The following is an 18,973-nucleotide window of genomic DNA, read 5'->3' as shown; positions in this document are numbered from 1 at the left end:
ATATTCAGTACTTCAGGTATGGTTGATTTAGACTTTGATCTCCATTTCCTTCTAACTGCTTTTTTGGCAGCCACCAGAATTAAACTGAATTTCTAGGCAATTCAAATCATTTATTCCAGCTCAAAAAATGATTTCCTTAATTACACTCATTTGCTCACCCGGTATTCATGACAGCATACTCTGTAGGGAAATTTTAAAGTCTGCCAACTTATTACACTGTAAGAACATATTCCTCAGGTACCTCTTTCTTCCCCATTACACCTCCAACATTTGCTGTCTACCTCAGGAAAAATATTTTGTCGTCTGCTTGGGGTATAAAAGTACCTATGCAGACACTTTCAGGCAAAAGTCTACATCATCTAGATTTTGTTGCATATTTGACAGCCATAAATATGTCCTCCCATTGTTTCTTTGTGCATTGTTTATTTAATTTCTCTTCCCAGTCTTATCTGACCTCCTATAATTGATTCCTATAGTTACCATTCAATATTTTATATGCCATACTAATTAACTATTTTGTGAATAAAATATTCTGTTTGACTGTTGTTATTCCCCTTAAGGATCTGCATCCAAAATCCCAGTCTTCTGCTATTTCTTGAAGTACCCCTGCTGCATCATCCCTTTCCATTTTGAATTGTAGCTTTCTGCTTGTGTTATGTGTAAGCACCATAAATGAGTAGCTCTAAAATATCCCTTCAATTCAAGTAATCCTAAGCCTCCTTGTTCTGTTGGAGGAAGGATCATCTTATTTCATTTGACACTTTCCTGTTCCCTCCCAGATAAAATACTTCAACTCTTTTTTAATTACTATTCATAACTTCTCCTCTGATAAAAATATGCCTGACCTCTGTATAAAACTAAAGGGACTAAAAACATTTTTACTGCTTGTGTGTTGCTATCCATATTCATATGCAAGAGCTTTCGGTTTCTCAGTATTTTATTATCTTTTGTTTGGTCTCTTCCCACATATCCTTAGCTGCCATATCATAATCATTTAACCAATACTCCTAAATACTTTATTTTATCCTGCCCACCCCCCATAAATGTGGTTATTTCTGAACCATGTGTAGGTACATAGTTTACAGCTATAGCCTTTGTTTTATATTCATTAATTTATACCCCCCCCCCAAAAAAAAAAAAATCCCAGATCTGTCTCAAAATGTCCCACAACACTAAAATGTTTTTTTCTGGTTCTGTCAGGTACAAAATAAAATCATCTGCAGATAAAGCCAACCTTTTTTGAATATCTCACAAATTCTGTCTTTGAATTTTTGAGTCCATTATTTTCTTTGCTAGTGGTTCTAAGTATAATGCAAATATCAAAGAGGACACGCCTGCTTGAGTCAGATGTTCAGACACAACTTATCAGAAAGGAACCCTCCCAGTTTGATTTTTGTGTATATCCTTGTAATTAACCTTATTTTTGTATCAACAAATGCAAATGCTGCCATTGCACTTCTCATAAAATCCCAGCTTACTCTGTCAAATGCTTTCTCTGCATCAAGACCCACAAACAGTGGCATTTTCTTACATTCTGTTTCCACCTGGATCACCATTGTTCTCTTAATCTGGTCAAATGTTTGCCTCCCCTCCACAAAGCACATTGGTCCATATCTATCAATTTTGGCAACATCTTTGCCATTCTTTTAGCCATTATAGACATAAACACTTCATAATCATGGTTTAAATCTGAAATGGGCCTATTTGAAGCTGGATCTGATGGGTCTTTACCATCTTTAGGTATTACAGCCACCACAGCTTTTTTCCAGAATGTTGGTGCTTCTCCTCCTTTTAAAATACTGTTAAAACTTTCCAGATCTTTATTACTTTCTTCCCTCCTAGCTTCCAAACTTACACCATAATATTGTCTATTCCTGGAGACTTTCCTGCAGTTATACATCACCATTTTTATCTCATCTCCTCTTATTTTTACCGGTAAAGCGTTAATGAGTGTGGATGGTTTTATTATTTTTCTATATTAAAGTGAGTGCTGATTGAAAATGTCCTGAATGTGGTACTTGTACCCCTTTCCGTGCTTTCTTCACTTTGGATTTATGAGTTTTACTTAAGCACTGTCTCTTCATGTTTTGGGGTTAAAATTTATCTTTAGACCTTGTAGAGGAAGCACTTGAGTCCTACATATGTGGGTTTGGGAAGGTGGCCTAATGGATAAGGTGTTTGCCTTACAACCACAAGGTATAGGGTTTGAGTCTCACAAGAGATAATTGGCTAGGCTTAAAATGGCTCGCAAGGGCAGTTAGCCTAGTACTAATCTATGAACCTATGAACCTATATGGACTGTCAAAATTTAAAAAAAAAATGTTAGATAGGGCTGGTGTGTCTTCTGAAACACAAGTAATGAAATGTGATACCTGGGTATATAATTCAAGTAAAATACTTTTGCTTCGGCTCTTGTGTAATACTGTGCTCTCTAGATTGTGTTACTCTATAGGTAGAAGGTTTGATTCTCAATGTGGGAAACATGTATGTACGTGTGTGTGTGGGGGGGGGGTGTAGTGACAGGTAAGTAATGCTTGGTGCTGTGTCCACTTCTGATAATGCATTTAGGAATTCCTTTGTGGTATGATGAGATAACACTCAGATCTACAGACAGATTTTTGGGAGTTGGGGGTTGGCATAATGGTTAAGTTGTTTACTTCACAGACAAGAGGTACAGAGTTTAATTCTCACTGTGGGAAATTGGCTAGGCTTAAAATGGCCCACAAGGGCAGCTAACCTAGTACTTAACCTATGAAAATGTCAGGAGCACAAGTGTCAGCTCTAAAGCATATTTTAAAGTTATGGTTGTAGACAGAAGTGATAGACATTTTTAGCAGCTGATAAATTAAATAAATAAATAAATAAAACACTCCCAAGTAATTTATATGAATGGGCATGTCAGAGTTGACCCTAAGAATACTTATAAATTGATGGTGGTGTGAAAATGAAAAGTTACCAGATAATGAAGCACGGTTTAAAATTGAAAAACATAAAGCTGTAGATATGGGAAGAATTGGAATATGGAACATTTTGTTTAACTAGAAATAGGAATGCTAAAACTAACAGAAATGTTATTTCTAACCAGCATGCTGTTCATAGGGTCATATGTACTTACTGGAATATTGATCATTGATGATCTTTAGAAGCCTAGCCATATATTCTCATGATGTTTTTAGCACTTGTACTGTAAAGACAAATAACCTAGAGATGAGTAGAGCATTCACATATTGTCTTTATCCATGAGGGACAAGGGTATTAAACCTGAGGTGAATGTATGATTACCCATCCATTTGTCCTGATTACTTTTAGATAGTGCAAGAGAAGTACTTTGCTTTATGTGGAGATGAAAGTGATTCCAAAGATGTGTTATTCACTGTGATATATAGCTATCCCTCTATGTTCTCTTTTAGTTGCACAAGAGATTGAGATGTTTTGAGCAGGTGTTTATACCCTTTTTGGGCTTTCAGTTGTGCAGGGGGACTGGCAGGGTAGGGTCTGTTGAGGCTGTGAATGTAAAACAGAGATTGTCACTCAGTAGGCTCTATGACACAGAGAAGGAGGACAAGGCTTTGAGATAGTCCATATATTTTTTATGGTTTAGGCCCTTTGTTTTTTTTTTTTGTTTTTTTAAGTAAGAAAGCACTGTGGGTGTTAAGTTGTGTCAGATGCTTGGAGAGGTACATACCAAGGGGACATTATACTGAAAGGTTGACCTGATGAGTGCATAGCACAGTGTGATGCTGACATCCATGGACCTGGATGCCGTGTCCATAGTAATATAATAGTGCAATAAAAAAAGAACATTTTTATAACAGTGGATATTTGGTGATTGAAGGGCAGCTCATTTTCTACACAGATTCCCAGGTCCCTAACTACTGGATCAGTTTTAGGGGTATGTTGTCAATGTCATAGTTACAAGGACTTCTTGCTTGCCAAAGGATATTATTATACATCTCTTGGCATTTAGTTTTAGTCCATGGTTTTGACACCAGCAGTTAGTTTGGAAAAGGCCCTCTTGGAAGAGCTTGCAGTCCCCTGGGGTAGCTTATGATTGCACCAAGTTTACAGTCATTTGCAAACTTGGTCAGCCCTGAACCCTTCACAGTAACTTTGATCTCCAAGACATAAATGCCAAAGAAAATGTAAATGTCTGAGGACTGAACCCTGGAGTGCACCACTAGTGAGAGGTCTTTTAGAGGAGGTATAACAGACCATCCTAATTTCCTAGGTTCTATTTGTGAGCCAATTTGTTGTCCATTGAATTACAAAGTGATTACCATTTAGCTGGGATAATTTTGTCTATGATACCTGAGTGTAGGATGATGTTGAATGCATTTGTGAGGTCCTGATATACAGTGTGCACTGATTTGCCCTCATCTGTTGTTTCAGTAACCGTTTCAAAGACATCAACCAGGTTAAATATGCAGGCTCTGCCCTTGACAAATCCAAACTGGCTTGGGTCAAGCGTTTATAGTTTATCCTTTCCATAGACTTACACTGAAACTGGTCAGATTTCTGGGTCTAATTTCCCAGGTCCATTGATGCCCCACCTTTGTGCAAGGGGATGACGGTTACCGCCCTCCATTCATCCAGCACAAAGCTTGTTTAGAGGCTGACATTGAATAGCTTCTGCAAGGTGTCTGGCAAGTCCTTTTTCAGGCTGTCCAGTAAGCATCCCAGGATGTTATCCAGCCCTGTTGAAGCAGTGTTCTTGGCCTTGGATAGTGCCTTGAGGACTTGTTCATGGGAGATTTGAGGAAGAGATATAGATAAGGGTAGGAGATCTGGGAATGTAGGAGAGGTAAAGGGGGTGAAGTTAAAGCAAAATGTATCCACTAGTAGATTGGCTATGTCCTCTGGGTCTAAGTATGTGAAATCATGCACTGTTAGGTCTGCACAGTGCTGTGCATAGTTTCTAATGTGTCTAACATAGTTAACAAAGGCATTGTGGTTGTCCTTTCCCAGTGTTTTTTACCTCACATCCGGCTTTGGTTGATTTGATCAGGGTTTGGAGTTCTTTAAGTTAGCAAGAGCTTTTTTCTTGCACATCTTGAGGGTTATGTTTGTTTACAGTGAGTTTTTTTCTATTATCGAGCCTGTTCGCCTCACAGTAAGGCATTGTCCTGTTCGATTCTCAGCTAAAGTGTCTTCTGTGTGGAGACATGCGTGAATGGGCGTACCTTCGTTGAAGGTTGTGCGTCAGGGCTGGCAACTCGGTACGTAAAAATCTACTGCCAATCATTAGCGGACCAGAGTTTCGCTGTGGCGACCCCTAACCGGGAAAAGTCGAAAGATACAACAACATCAAGCCTGTTTATGTTTGGGTTCTTCCATGAGGATTTATTTTTGAATTTGGATTTTCATTTACTTTGGAGGGGACAGATGCAGCTACTCACATGTGCATAGAATTTGATGGTAATGGATTCTGCATATACAGTGGGATCTTTGAGTTGGAAGGGGGTGTTGAATTTAACCAGGTCATCACTCGGTTTCAGTAGATTAGCCTTGGCAGAATATCTGAAGGCCAAGGTATTGGAGAATGTTTCTGGCTTCAGGTGAATGTAAGTGGTTTGGAATCCGAATTGTCAAGAGTGGGAGTTAAAATTGGTAAAGAGCAGAGCTGTCCCATATTGATGAGAACCAAGTCCAACATTTTATAGCTCCTAGTTGGTGTGTGGACTAACTGGTCCAGAATGTTTGTATTGATGAAGTCCAGAAGTTGCTGGGCTTACATGTTAGTCTGTGTCTCCCATGTAATGGAGGGGTAGTTGGAAGTCCCCTTTCAGAATGTGTTTGGCTTAATGCTTAGTGACTCCAGATTAGTTAAGTAATAGTTATGGGATTAGGGTGACATAGAGGGAGTCCAGTAGTTAGCTATAGTATGATAAAGGGTCTTGTTAATGATAAGTTGGATATGGAGGAGTTTCAGATCATTATCTCGTCTAACAATGGAGACACACGCCACCTTTATTGCATTCATATGGTAAGGGAAGGAGTCTGAGCACATGGTAGACAATGAATCCCTGCACTGATGGGGTGCTGTCAATGGCCGTGAATCATAGCTCTGTGGTGGCTCATATAGCAATGTTTTTCAGGGTAAGGAGTGTTTGTAGAGAATGAAGTCTTTTGTTAAGGATCCTAGCACTGAGCAACATTACTTTGTATGTTATCTGGATTCTGTTTTGTTATGTTGGAAGCTTTTGAGGACTGACAGTATATGAAGGCCTTGGGGAGACAAGTGTAGGGCACCCCTGACAAAGCAGTTATTAGCACTGTCTACCATGTCTTCCCAGGCTAATATATTTTGGATCCCCTTTGAATGACACCAGAAGATAAGTCAGTTGTTGAAGTCAGTAATATTTTGTTCATATTGCAACATTATACTTGGTGATGGTAAAATCCTGCTAAAGGCTAGATTCGTACCTGCCTTGGACACCTATTCTGAGAGCTCTGTCATGTCTCTTTATCTAATCTAATCTAAGATCACCTGACCTGAACAAACCCTTGTGGCTATCCAAACCTGGTGCTAAGGAAGTCACAAGCCAGAAACAGTGAAATATTCTTCAAGAAAAGTAAACTGAGTGAAATGTGGTATTATTGTAGTAACAAGCAGATAAAATAATGTGAGTATAGTGACCAGTATGGCACAAGCAATCTTAAGTATGTACAAAACTAGATGTTCCTCTTGGTCTACTCAAAATTATACACCAAACATTGGTTTCCTCAATCAGATTTATATTTAGGTGAGCACTTTCATTGTTAGATTGATTTCATCAGATTTGATAGTCATGGGTCAGCCTTACCTCCAGTTTTGGGAAAAGGTGGGTCGAATGTTGTGAGAGCACATGCAAGTCTTGAGGAAATTGCTGGCCTAGTATGGGTGCAGGCATGACTCTCAAGCCAGTGCTGATAGCCCTTGCTTGTGAGTCTGATGGAGCAAAGTGAGCACATTGTGGGGCATATATGGTTTGTATGCTCATATTATCACCATTGGACTGAGAAGTTAGAAAGGGATCCCATTGTTGAGGGATCTCCCCATCTCTCGGGAACAAATGTGCTCAAGTCTGTTTGGGGGAGGTTTGATGGTAAGCATGGCATGGAGGGGAGAAAAAGTCGATCTTATGTTAAGAGCCTGTCATGCTTACTCCAGCTTCCCTAAACATTTTGTTATTTGCACCAGTGCATCCACAGTATGGTTGGGAGCTGTGTTATGTCAGGAAATAGGGGGTGAAAACACCCAATCTGATACCTAACTCAGAAGATAAGACTGGGGAAAGATACCCTGGCATAGAATGAAAATTTCTCATTATTAAATGGACGCCAATTTCTTTACAGTGTTATTTATTGAGAAGTGGCTTAATTTTGCTAACTGATCATTCACCCCATGCAGTTGTTATACAAGCAACATGGTTTAAACACCAAGTAGTGTAGGTGGGCTTTTTCACTGTACCTATATCATTTCACCATTAGATATAGACCAGACAACAGACACAAGACTGTGGATGTGTTATCTGGTCCCATAACCCTTCCCATTCAGTACAAAACTAGGGATCTTGTGCTGGGGGGGGGGGGGGGGGGTCATTGTACCATAGTGTCTATCTGATATGTCCGAAATGCTGTTTGGATGTGCTGTATATACACCATACATCAAGATAAGAACTTGATAGGACAGCATGTTGCAGTAGTAAAACCCAGGACTAGCATAGAGTAATGTAAATCCATTGTAAAAGGCTGTAAAAAGACAGACTGGAAGCCCACAATATCAGAAGCATTTGCCTCTGAGAGAGAAAGATTTTGAGGCCAAGAGTAGAATCTCCTAGTACTAGAAGCGTAACTGTAGATTTAAACAGATTACTAGGAGTCTTACTGTGGATGTGTTTGGAGATTACATGGTAGATGACCAAAGCTGCAGTACCAAGCATGTGTACATTCAAAGATTATAGAGTTTATTTGAGAGTCTTTGAAAGTGAGTTAAATTACTGAACTTTTAGTAACCACAGTAGTATGCTAAGCAAAAGTTGCTTGTTTTCTTTTAAGTTTAAAATGAGTTTTGCTTTGGCTTTTTTCTTTGTAAGTTTGTAAGTAAACTGCACAAAAGAAAACAACTCCACTGTATGCATGTGTATGTATATATATATATATATATATATATATATATATATATATATGTGGTTTACTATCAAAATTTCGAACCGCACTCCGTCGACTGTACTATCGTCGAACACGGAAGTTCGAAAACGGGAATGTCGAAATAAAAAAAAACATCTAGGAATGGGTTTTAACATGGGTCGAGGTAGGGGAGATGTTTGTAGTTCGGAATAATACTGAACACCTACCTCGACCCATGTTAAAACCCATTCCTAGATTGTTTTTTTTTACTTCGACATTCCCGTTTTCGAACTTCCGTGTTCGACGATAGTACAGTCGACGGAATGCAGTTTGAAATTTTGATAGTAAACCTATATATATATATATATATATATGTATATATATGTGTATATATGTCTTGAAGCCTACAGTCTTGGAAATCTTAATCAAGAGACCGTAATATCAAAAGACCAAAATGCTGAAGACCACAATATTGAACTCTTAAACTTGTCCCCCTGTAGAACTTGTATTAGCATTTGTTTCTAGGTCCACACCCCCGAAGGACCCATGTTAGCACTCTTTTCTAGGTTCTCACCAGTAGGGGGGATTTGCTATTCAAGATTTTTAGACATTGTCATTTTCAGCATTTTAGTATTTTGATATTATGGTCTCAGGATACTGATTTTCAAGATTGCGGGTTTTAAATAGTGATAATTAACCAATATCTCTATCTATCTATGGCCAGTGATTCAATAGGCTGTGATTTATCAAAACTGGCTTTGAGTCATTTGCTTTTGAAGGTGACAGATAATGGTGTGGGTGTGTGTAAAATATACTTGCATGCTTATTCTTTTTCACAACTTAAGCTGCTATTGAATTGATTGTTTTGTAAAGAGCTTGAAATGTGGCATCCTGACAGGATTTAAGGATTATATGCAAGTTCATAGATAAGTGTTTAGCTATTTGCTCTTGCAGGCCATTTTAAACCTAGCCAGTTTCCCTTTTTCTGCTTGAATTAGCCAATTCCATTTGGTTAGAGATTGGCCTTACCCATCCCATGGTCAATAACATTGCCCCTGATGAGAATAATTGGAATCATAATTTAAGGAGACCCATACATGGGGCAAAGCATTTAGGAGCTACCTCTGCCCATTAGTAGTACAGAGGGCAGTCCAGGGGTAATTTTATGTGTTTCACATCCATAGATCCAAGTTGTGCTTGAATATGAACAAGGATGAATTTTGTTTTATGTGGCTGAGGAGTCTATATATTTGTGTATTTGCTTTCATTTGACTATATGTTTATGTATTTGCTTTCATTTGGCTGGTTTTAAACTGTGTGACTATACATGGATACAGCCATACAGAGACAGTAAAATCAAGTTCATTCTTTTATGTGTCGAGTTTATCAGCATAAGCTGCATTTTTTGCCTCTCCACCAAACAGTGAAAGATAAGTTAATTCTTTCATGTTTCAAGTTTATCAGCATAACCTGCATTTTTCTGCCTCTCCACCAAACAGGTATGTTAGTTTAGTACAATAGCCACCTGTCATCTTGTTTTAATGTTTGCTTGTCAATAGCTGCATGCTTTAATCACATATCTTACAGTGGTCTACGGCATATACATCTCTGTGAAGTGGTTATAGTGCAACCATTCAGAACCCATTTTGTTGAAACCAACACACCAAAATGTCACTTTGCCAGAAAGTGGTTATTGTGGAGAGGGCAGTCATCCACCACACCCAGTGAACAGAGAAAATGATTGCCGCTTCCTTCATTTGGAATAACCAGTTCTGTGGTCACCAGGTCTTTGGTAAGAGGCTGCAGTATCTTCAGAAATATGGGGATTTGATGAGCTTTCTTAGCTGATCTCTCATTTGGTACACCCAGCCTTGTCAAAGTGAATGTACTGTATATAAATTAACTGCAGAAAGTCATCCCAGCTATTTACTTTCCTTAGCATTTTTGAGAGAATACTTATTTTCTGAATAATTTTATTCCCAGTGATGGATCAGCTGTTAAACGTACTGCTGATTGCTATAGCTAAGTGGGATTCCTTGAGGGCTGTAGTTATTCCAACAAGAGCCAGGCAGTTGTTTGATATTTTATTTTATCACCAGTGTATCATCTACTGGTTGAATTCATTTCAGGTGCGATTTGTAGACAGTACTCGCTCTTTGAGGTTAGTCTGGTATATGGTGACATTAAAAAGAGATCAACACTTAAACATTAACTAGCAAATGAAGTAGGGTCCCTTATTGTTATTAAAAATAACCAAAGAGTGGTACTTTAACCCAGTTCTGTGGTATAGACAAATAAAGCCCTAACTGCAGCCCAGATTATCTGAGTTCAGTTATCAGCACATAAGCTTGAAGAGCTGAGCAGAACAGGGCATTAATGAGCAGGAAATCATGGTTGTTGTAGTCAGGAAGGGTCTAGTGGCTGTTACACTACATGAAAGTGGAAGGTTGCACATCAGACAGCTATAACTGAAGATGTAGGCTTGCCTTATCAAGCCACTGACTGGTGCCGTATTAGCTTGTGGGTGAGAGCATTCACATGTATGAGGAGGTCATAGTAGACACTCTTGCTGACTTGGGTTCTTATATCAGCCATCAAAGGTTGACATTAAGGCCCAAGAGTTAAAAAAAATAAATAAATTATTGTGTCTGCAGGAATGACAGCTTACCCTGTGTGCACTCACTGTACAGGGAATGAGTGGTCTAGTTGATTGCATGGCTGATGGCCTTTGAGCACGAGGGTGTAAAATGCATATAAAAATGGAATTGTACTTCACAAAGCCCAGACTCAGATGCATCTGCTTGAACCAGTTTCAGCATTTTTTCTGAATGCTGCCTTTTTGAAATGAATGTCATGAAGCAATGGCTATACATTCAACATTTAGAAGTGTATTAGTGAATGTCATCCCTGGGGATCCTCACTAAGTATTTTTGGACAGCTAGAAGAACCAATGTTAAATTGTATATAGAAGCAGTGCGTCATTTAACACTGCTGTCTCATGATGCTAGTCTTTTCTTAAGTTATAGCAGATGCTGATTGAACACGTATATCATGACTGCACATTGGAAGCTAAAGAATAATGTCAGAAATTTGTAACAGGATATAAGGGATGGTATATGTGCTCTTGCAAACAGCATAGTACATATGGATTATAATTGAAGTACACAGAGTTCATGTAAATAGTAAATGGTGTAAGATAGTGTAAGCAGGAATAGAAAGAGATAAGGACAAGTAGACATGTATATAGTTGGTAGATTGATATATACATTTTTTACAAAGTAAATAAAATAATAATATGCAACTTCTTGACCTTTAAAATAGAAAATGTGAAAATAACATCTGATAATCTTCTTATTGTAGTCTGAGGAACAAAAGGAGGTTATAAGAGAAGCTGGAAAAAGTGTTAACTAATCTGGTTTATTTAAAGTGAAATGGAACCTAAGTAGCCTTTTCTCTCTTTTTTAATAACCTGTAGAAGGACTTTCTTAAAATAATGTATATTAAAATAGGGCACATACATGCACAAAGCAGGAGCTAAATGTAGTTAGTCTAATGGGGAGGTTGAGATGTAGTTTGTTTGATTTTATCAGCAAACTAGGAGTATGTTATTCTACGGTAGAATGTTTTAAGGTTATATTGTTAGATAATATTCTAATTGTTTTAAATGTTTTGTCCATAGCTGAATGTTCTGTATCATTATCTCTAAAGTATATATAATGGTTCTTTACATACAAGTATTTTTGTAGTAATATGTTCACTTATAAATGTCTGATTTTAAATGTTTATCTATTAATATTAATGGATTAAATAATCCAATAAGGAGGGGAAGCTTACTTAAATACATTGTTACATAAAGCTCAAATTGTATTTTTTAAAAGAAATGCATTTACTCAATAAGGATGTTAATAAGTTATCATTAAAGAATTATTTAGTTTTGGCAGGCTGTGGTTTTAGATCTTAAAGAAGAGGCACTCTCATTCTATGGAAGAATTCTCCAGTTATGCCTAGTGTAATGGGTACTTAGGTTGATAAAAATGGGATGTTAAGCATTGTTGTAATTGGATGAAATAGGAAGATATGTACTTTGGTAAACACTTATTGGATTCCAAGGGATGGAGCTAAAGGTACAAAAAATTATGTAGACACTATAGCCTGTTATATGAAAGCAAAAAAGTAGAAGATCAGTGCAAAAAACAGCCAGTAAACAACCCAAAGCACTGAGTAGAGGAAGAGTCGAGCACCGGGCAGCTGAGATAATAAACCAAGTTTATTGTAGGTCACAAAATTTTGTGACCTACAATAAACTTGGTTTATTATCTCAGCTGCCCGGTGCTTGACTCTTCCTCTACTCAGTGCTTTGGGTTGTTTACTATTATATGAAAGGTGATAACATAATGGCCGGTGATTTTAACTGTATCTTATCAGATAAGGACACCAGTGCTAATAAGAAACCTAGAGTCACATCATCAGCTAAACACTTATCAAGTTTTGTAAACCTTATGAACTTAAAGGATTTACATGAACTAAGAAAAGTAAATTTGCTTCAATACACCCATTATTCTTATAGATATGGAAGTCAAACAAATATTGATAAGGTTTTTGTTACAGGCAGTTTGATTTCAAATATGAGAAGTTTCCATAGTGTCGTGTCCATTATCAGATTGCAGTGCTATTGTAGTCAACATTATTTTAAAAAGTAATATCTTAATACATCATAAAAGACTACCCGAATACATTGTTAAAATAAAAGGATTTAAGGAGTGGTATGTAAATAAGATCAAGAACTTTATAGAAATAAATTCAAATGATGAGGTAAATGATATTATCCTTTAGGACTCACTAAAGGCTGACTTAAATGGTAGAATTGCATGCTGGTTAAAGAATTAAATATATTATAGGCTAAAATAAGTACAGTAACGTTTGACCTAAAACCAAATGACACTGTTAATCAGAATACGTTGAAAATCTAAATAAAGTGTCAGTAAACCTGGAAAAACTAAAACTTCAAAAGTATTCAGTGAACCCATCAAACTTACATAAACTTGCTATTAGATCTAAGAAAATGAGTAGACTAGACTAGACTAAATCACATTTAAGAAATTACAGTACAAATAAATAAAAAAGAAGGGAAAACAGAAGTGTATTCTTGAGTGCTTTAGAATGTTCTATAAAACTATAAATAAAAATTTGGTACTTGCGTATTATCGCAACCAGATTTTCACGCTAACGCTGGTTGCTTCTGTTTTCCTTTAGAAAACAAAATTGACAGTATTAAAATGAAATAAAGTCTTTTCTGTAATATTTGTAATTGGTAGTACTATTTAACCTTGAAAACACTGAGAAAATAATATTGTAAAATAGCTTGTCCCTTTTTCGGAGATTAACTCATGTCAGTCATGCTGTGTGATGCGCGTTCCACAGCAGAATAACTGCTTTGAAGGGCTAACTGAGTGCAATCGCTGATAACCCCCCACACACACACACACACACACATACCAACAGAAAAACAATGAGTGAGCCACGCATAGCTTTCCAGCTGTAAAACATGCAGAAATCCCTGAGGTACATCACCAAAGTTTGTCCCAATATGTCACTATCACAACACCAAAATGTACCCACCAAAACAAACCAAACCACACCTGGTAACTCCCTTCTGCCATCACGGCAGTGCCATGAAAAACTACCCCGGATTACCTGTCAACATCATGCCCCCATCACTCTTGCAAGCCCTTAATTCCTGCAAGTTTCTGTCACAAAGGTTAACGTACAAAGCTACAGCTGAAAAATAAGTGAAGGTATTTCCGAAAAGCACCTAACATATGCACGATTAACTGGCAAAGTCCTTTCCGGCCAAATACACGTGCAAACGCAACCACTCCAAAGTAAAGGGTAAAGCTATTTTCAAACCTTCCTTTTTCAGCCGTTTTAACAGATAAACCTTCCTAAAACCAGAAAACATTAAAGAAAACTTGTTTCTGAGGTTTTTAATACTTTCTCAGTGCTACTTGACACAACGAGAAGCAAGCAGCATTACCGCGAAAATCTGGTTGTGATAATACGCAAGTACCAAAAATTCAAATAGCTTAGTCAGTAATGAGCTAGAACTTTTTCCAAAGGAAAATATAAAGATTAAATTAAATGAACAGTTAAATAAAATTGATAGTTTACTTTAAAAGGAGTAAAAGTTCAAATTAAAAAATGTAAAAAATAATAATGCTGCTGGTTTAGATGGTCTTATACCTGAGCTATATAAACTATTGCCAGATAATGCAGTCTTTTTACTGGAACAAGCTTTCAGGTAAATAAAAACTACTTTGGAGGTTCTGCCATCAAGGAAATATTCCCTCATCTCATCTACAATGGATATAAAAAGTTTACACACCCCTGTTAAAATACCAGGTTTTTGTGGTATAAAAAAGTGAGACTACAATAAATCATTTCAAAACTTTTCCCACCTTTAATGTGACATATATCCTGTTCAATTTACTTGAAAGACAAAACTGTAAGGAAAAAATAAAAAAAAGTACAATAAGCTCGTTGCATAAGTGTGCACACCCTTAAACTAATACTTTGTTGAAGCACCTTTTAATTTAATTACAACATTCAGTCTTCTTGGGTACACAACTGCCATCAATTAAAAAGACTCTGATTAACCCCAAATAAAGTTCAGCTGTCCTAGCAGGATTTTCCTGACATTTACTCAGTTGCCTGCTGCAGCAAAAGCCATGGTTCGCAGAGAGCTTACAAAGCATCAAAGGGATCTCATTGTTGAAAAGTATCAGTCAGGAGAAGGGTACAAAAAGTTTTCCACAGCAATGGTTATACCATGGAACACAGTGAAGACAGTCATCGTAAAGTGGAGAAAATATGGGGCAACAGTGACGTTGCAAAGAACTGGACATCCCTCAAAAATTGATGAAAAGACAAGATGAAAACTGGACAGGGAGGCTGCCAAGAGACCTACAGCAACACAAAAGGAGCTGCAGGAATTTCTGGCAAGTACTGGTTGTGTACTACATGTGACAACAATCTCCCATATTCTCCATATGTCTAGGCTATGAGTAGGGTTGCAAGATGGAAGCCTTTTCTTATAAAGAAAAACATCCAAGCCCAGCTAAAATTTGCAAAAGAATACATCAAGTCTCCCAAAAGCATGTGGGAAAATGTGTTATGGTTTGATGAGACCAGTGTTGAACTTTTTGGCCACAATTCCAAAAGGTACATTTGGCGCAAAAACAACACTTTTCATCACCAAAAGAACACCATCCCCACGGTGAAGCATGGTGGTGGCAGTAGCATGCTTTGGGGATGCTTTTCTTCAGCTGGAACTGGGGCTTTAGTCAAGGTGGAGGGAATTATATACAGTTCCAAATACCAGTCACTTTTGGCCCAAAACCTTCAGGCGTCTGCTAAAAAGCTGAAGATGAAGAGGAATTTCACCTTTCAACATGATGACCACAAGCATACATCCAAATCAACAAAAGAATGGCTTCAATAGAAGACAAAGTTTTAGAATGGCCCAGCCAGAGCCCAGACCTAAATCCAATAGAAAATCTGTGTGGTGACCTGAAGTGGGCTGTGCACAAGAGATGCCCTCACAATCTGACAGATTTGGAGCACTTTTGCAAGGAAGAGTGGGCAAATATTGCCAAGTTAAGATGTGCCATGCTGATAGACTCCTACCGAAGAAGGCTGAATCTTCTTTTTCTTTCGGCTTTTTCCCAGTTAGGGGTCGCCACCGCGGATCATCTGTCTGCTCATGATTGGCAGTGGAGTTTTACCGTGTCGAGTTGCCATCCCGGCACCCAACCTTCCACAGAAGGCACACACACACACACACACACACACACACACACACACACACACACACACACACACACACACACTCTCACCTAGGGCCAATTTAGAGTGTCCAGTCCACCTACTGCATGTCTTTGGGATGTGGATGGAAACCGGAGCTCCCGGAGAAAACCCACGTGACCATAGGGAGGACATGCAGACTCCACACAGAAGGCACCCCAGCCGAGAATCGAACCGGAGAACCTTTTGCTGTGAGGCGGCAACACTAACCGCTGCACCACCGCGGCCGCTCACCCAAGAAGACTGAATACTTTCAACAAAGTATTGGTTTAAAAGTGTGCACACTTATGCAACCAGCTTATTGTACATTTTTTATTTTTTATAATTTTTCCCATAACATATTTATTTGTTTTTCAGTTGAATTGTACAGGTTATAGGCCACATTAAAGGTAGGAAAAGTTTTGAAATTATTTATTGTGGTCTCTCTTTTTTTTTTATATCACAAAAACCTGGCATTTCAACAGGGTGTGTAAACTTTTTATATCCACTGTATTCTAAAGCAATACAAAGATCCTACAAAGTGTTTTTCTTATAGGCCCATTTCATCCCTAAATGTTGACTATAAGATGTTCATGCCTACTTTAGCAAATAGAATTAATTTAGTAATACCAAAATTAATTAACAACAATCAAAAGGTTTTATTTGGAATAGACCGGTACAAGATAATGTAATAAGGATACATACACTAATAGACTATGCAAATAAAAATACAAAATAACTATCTATGATTAGTCCTGATTTAGACAAAGCTTTTGACTCAAGTCAGTTGGCCTTATTTATTTAAAGCAGTTAAAGAATATACCTTCTCAGCTGAGTTAATAGCATTAATTTCAAAGTTCTACATTAATTTTTGTGCTTATGTCAAAATAGGTTCCTTTCTTTCTAATTCCTTTAAACTACAAAAAGGTACTAAACAAGGTTGCCCACGATCTCCACTACATTTTGCAGTAGTAATAGAACCTTTTGCCAACTTCATTAGGTCAAACAAAAATATTTACTGTATAAAAATAGATGATTTGGAACTAAAGATTCAGCTCTTTGCGGATGACATTGTGCTTGCAATAGGAAATATGGAAAAATCACTACAACATATAATTAGTTCTATGAAGCAGTTTAAAACTATTTTGAGCTTTAAATTTAATCATATTAAAACTTGTACATTATTAATCATTAAGAAATTAAAAAATCATATAAAAATGTTTGATTTCAATTGGAATAACTCAAATTAAAAATCTTGGTATCATCTTTACATCTAATAGTAAGGAAATGATACAAGTGAATTTTCAACAGGTTATTGATAAAATTATAAGCCTAGTCACAAGTTGAAATAAAATTTTCTTTACTATGGAAGAAAGTTTAATAATAATTAAGATGATAATTCTCCTTTAAATATTATTTGTTATGCAATCATTAAAATTGTCTCCGCAAAAAAAATAAAAAGAAAAAAATAAAGAAAAAAGTTAATAACGTTCTACTCAAGTTTCTTTGGCATCCCAGTAAACCAAGAGTTTCTTTTAATTGATGCACAGATGGTTGGGATAATGTTGGAAGAGGATTCCCTAATATTCAATTGTGTAGTATGAAAATAATTGCGTTTTGGGTAAATTCATCATTTGACAAAATGGAAACTAATACACCAGGTAATAATATCTAAAAGTAACAAACCTATTAATACCTGTCATAAGCAAATAGTTCCTAAGAGTTTTGTCTAGCTGTTAAAAGGTTATTGTTTATATGGAAACATTTTCTTCCTTCTGGAAGTGCATATATTCTAATTATTGTATTAAAAACCTACTACTCTCTTCAATTTTTCCAGTAGCATATGCAAATGAATGCTTAAAAACTCACAGATCTAAAAGAACAAAATGGCATAAAGTTTTAAATGGAACCAAAATACATACTGTTCAAAACTTGATGTCTAGATATAATTAATGATTCTAATAATTGGTTGGTACTACAAATATGTAGAGATTTTGTAAACTCAAAGATAAATAAAACGTTTAACTTGGATAAGAAATCTTTCCCCCAAATATTGGAACTGCTTGATTATTTTGGTTGGTTTTATTACTAGTAACAATTTATTAACTCCTTCCTCAATCTACAACACAATATTATTGTAACTTAGGTTTGCATAACTATTTCTTTCTTTGGAACACCTGTCTTATGGCATGTGTTTTTTTTTTCTGTAATTTCCTGACATTCTAGTCATCTCCAGATTTGTTAAATTACAGCAAAACCCTAATTTGGCAAACTTGACTCTATGATACTGGCACAGTAAAAGAATGTTATGAAAATGATTGCTGTTCCACAGTCCATGCAGTGCAACTAACTAAAAATGCACAAATACATGAGTGCCTCAAAGAGAAATTACTGATGGCTAGGGCAAGGAATAGAGAATTGCTTAATAGTTTGCCATTGAATTTGAAAACTGCACAATAAGTTCAAAATTGTTATATGACTTATGCAAGCAGTATAGAATTTATATATAGTATTAACTGATCAGTTATCAGAGATAAAATATTGATTATTGCAGAGTGTCCAACAAAGATATAACTTTCTTCTAAGGATTATTTACCAATGGCCTGGGATAGATTCATAGTTCTTTGATTTTTATTTCCATCAATGCAGTTGTTTTCAGTAAAGTATAGAATTCTTCCAAGGCCGGGGGTGTATTTGAATTCCACCTTCTGGTTACGCATTTCCTAGATATAGCAAGTATAGTCCATAACAAATGCATATTTGTCTTATTCAGGTAGGGACCTTCATTTACATTTAGTTTAATCAATGCTTTAGTTAAGGTAAAGGATTCATTAAATAAAGCTTGTAAAAATGATTGATTCCATTCCAGAATAATTTAATTTTATTACAATCATAAAAAATATGAACCCAGTCTGCTTTATTTGACTTTTCACACCTCCAGCAAAACCATTTGTAATTGTACTGATCTTTTTAATTCTATCTGGTGTTAAAAATGCTCTAGAAGTATTTCCAGTTAAATATTTTC

The 18,973-nt window shown here is 36.7% G+C and overlaps 1 protein-coding gene across 5 annotated transcripts in view; it reads left to right on the top strand.

Annotated features, from left to right (window-relative positions):
• The window catches only part of ASMTL (acetylserotonin O-methyltransferase like), a 1,454,724-nt gene that overhangs the window by 870,927 nt on the left and 564,824 nt on the right, over window positions 1-18,973 (top strand). The gene's annotated exons all lie outside the window — the stretch shown is intronic.

The sequence above is a fragment of the Protopterus annectens genome, chromosome 5.part0, assembly GCF_019279795.1.
Source record: "Protopterus annectens isolate FY-2018-M chromosome 5.part0, PAN1.0, whole genome shotgun sequence".
In the NCBI taxonomy this organism is placed as follows: domain Eukaryota; kingdom Metazoa; phylum Chordata; order Ceratodontiformes; family Protopteridae; genus Protopterus; species Protopterus annectens.
The sequence above is the reverse complement of the archived record's forward strand: the minus strand, read 5'-3'. Positions and strand labels throughout refer to the sequence as shown.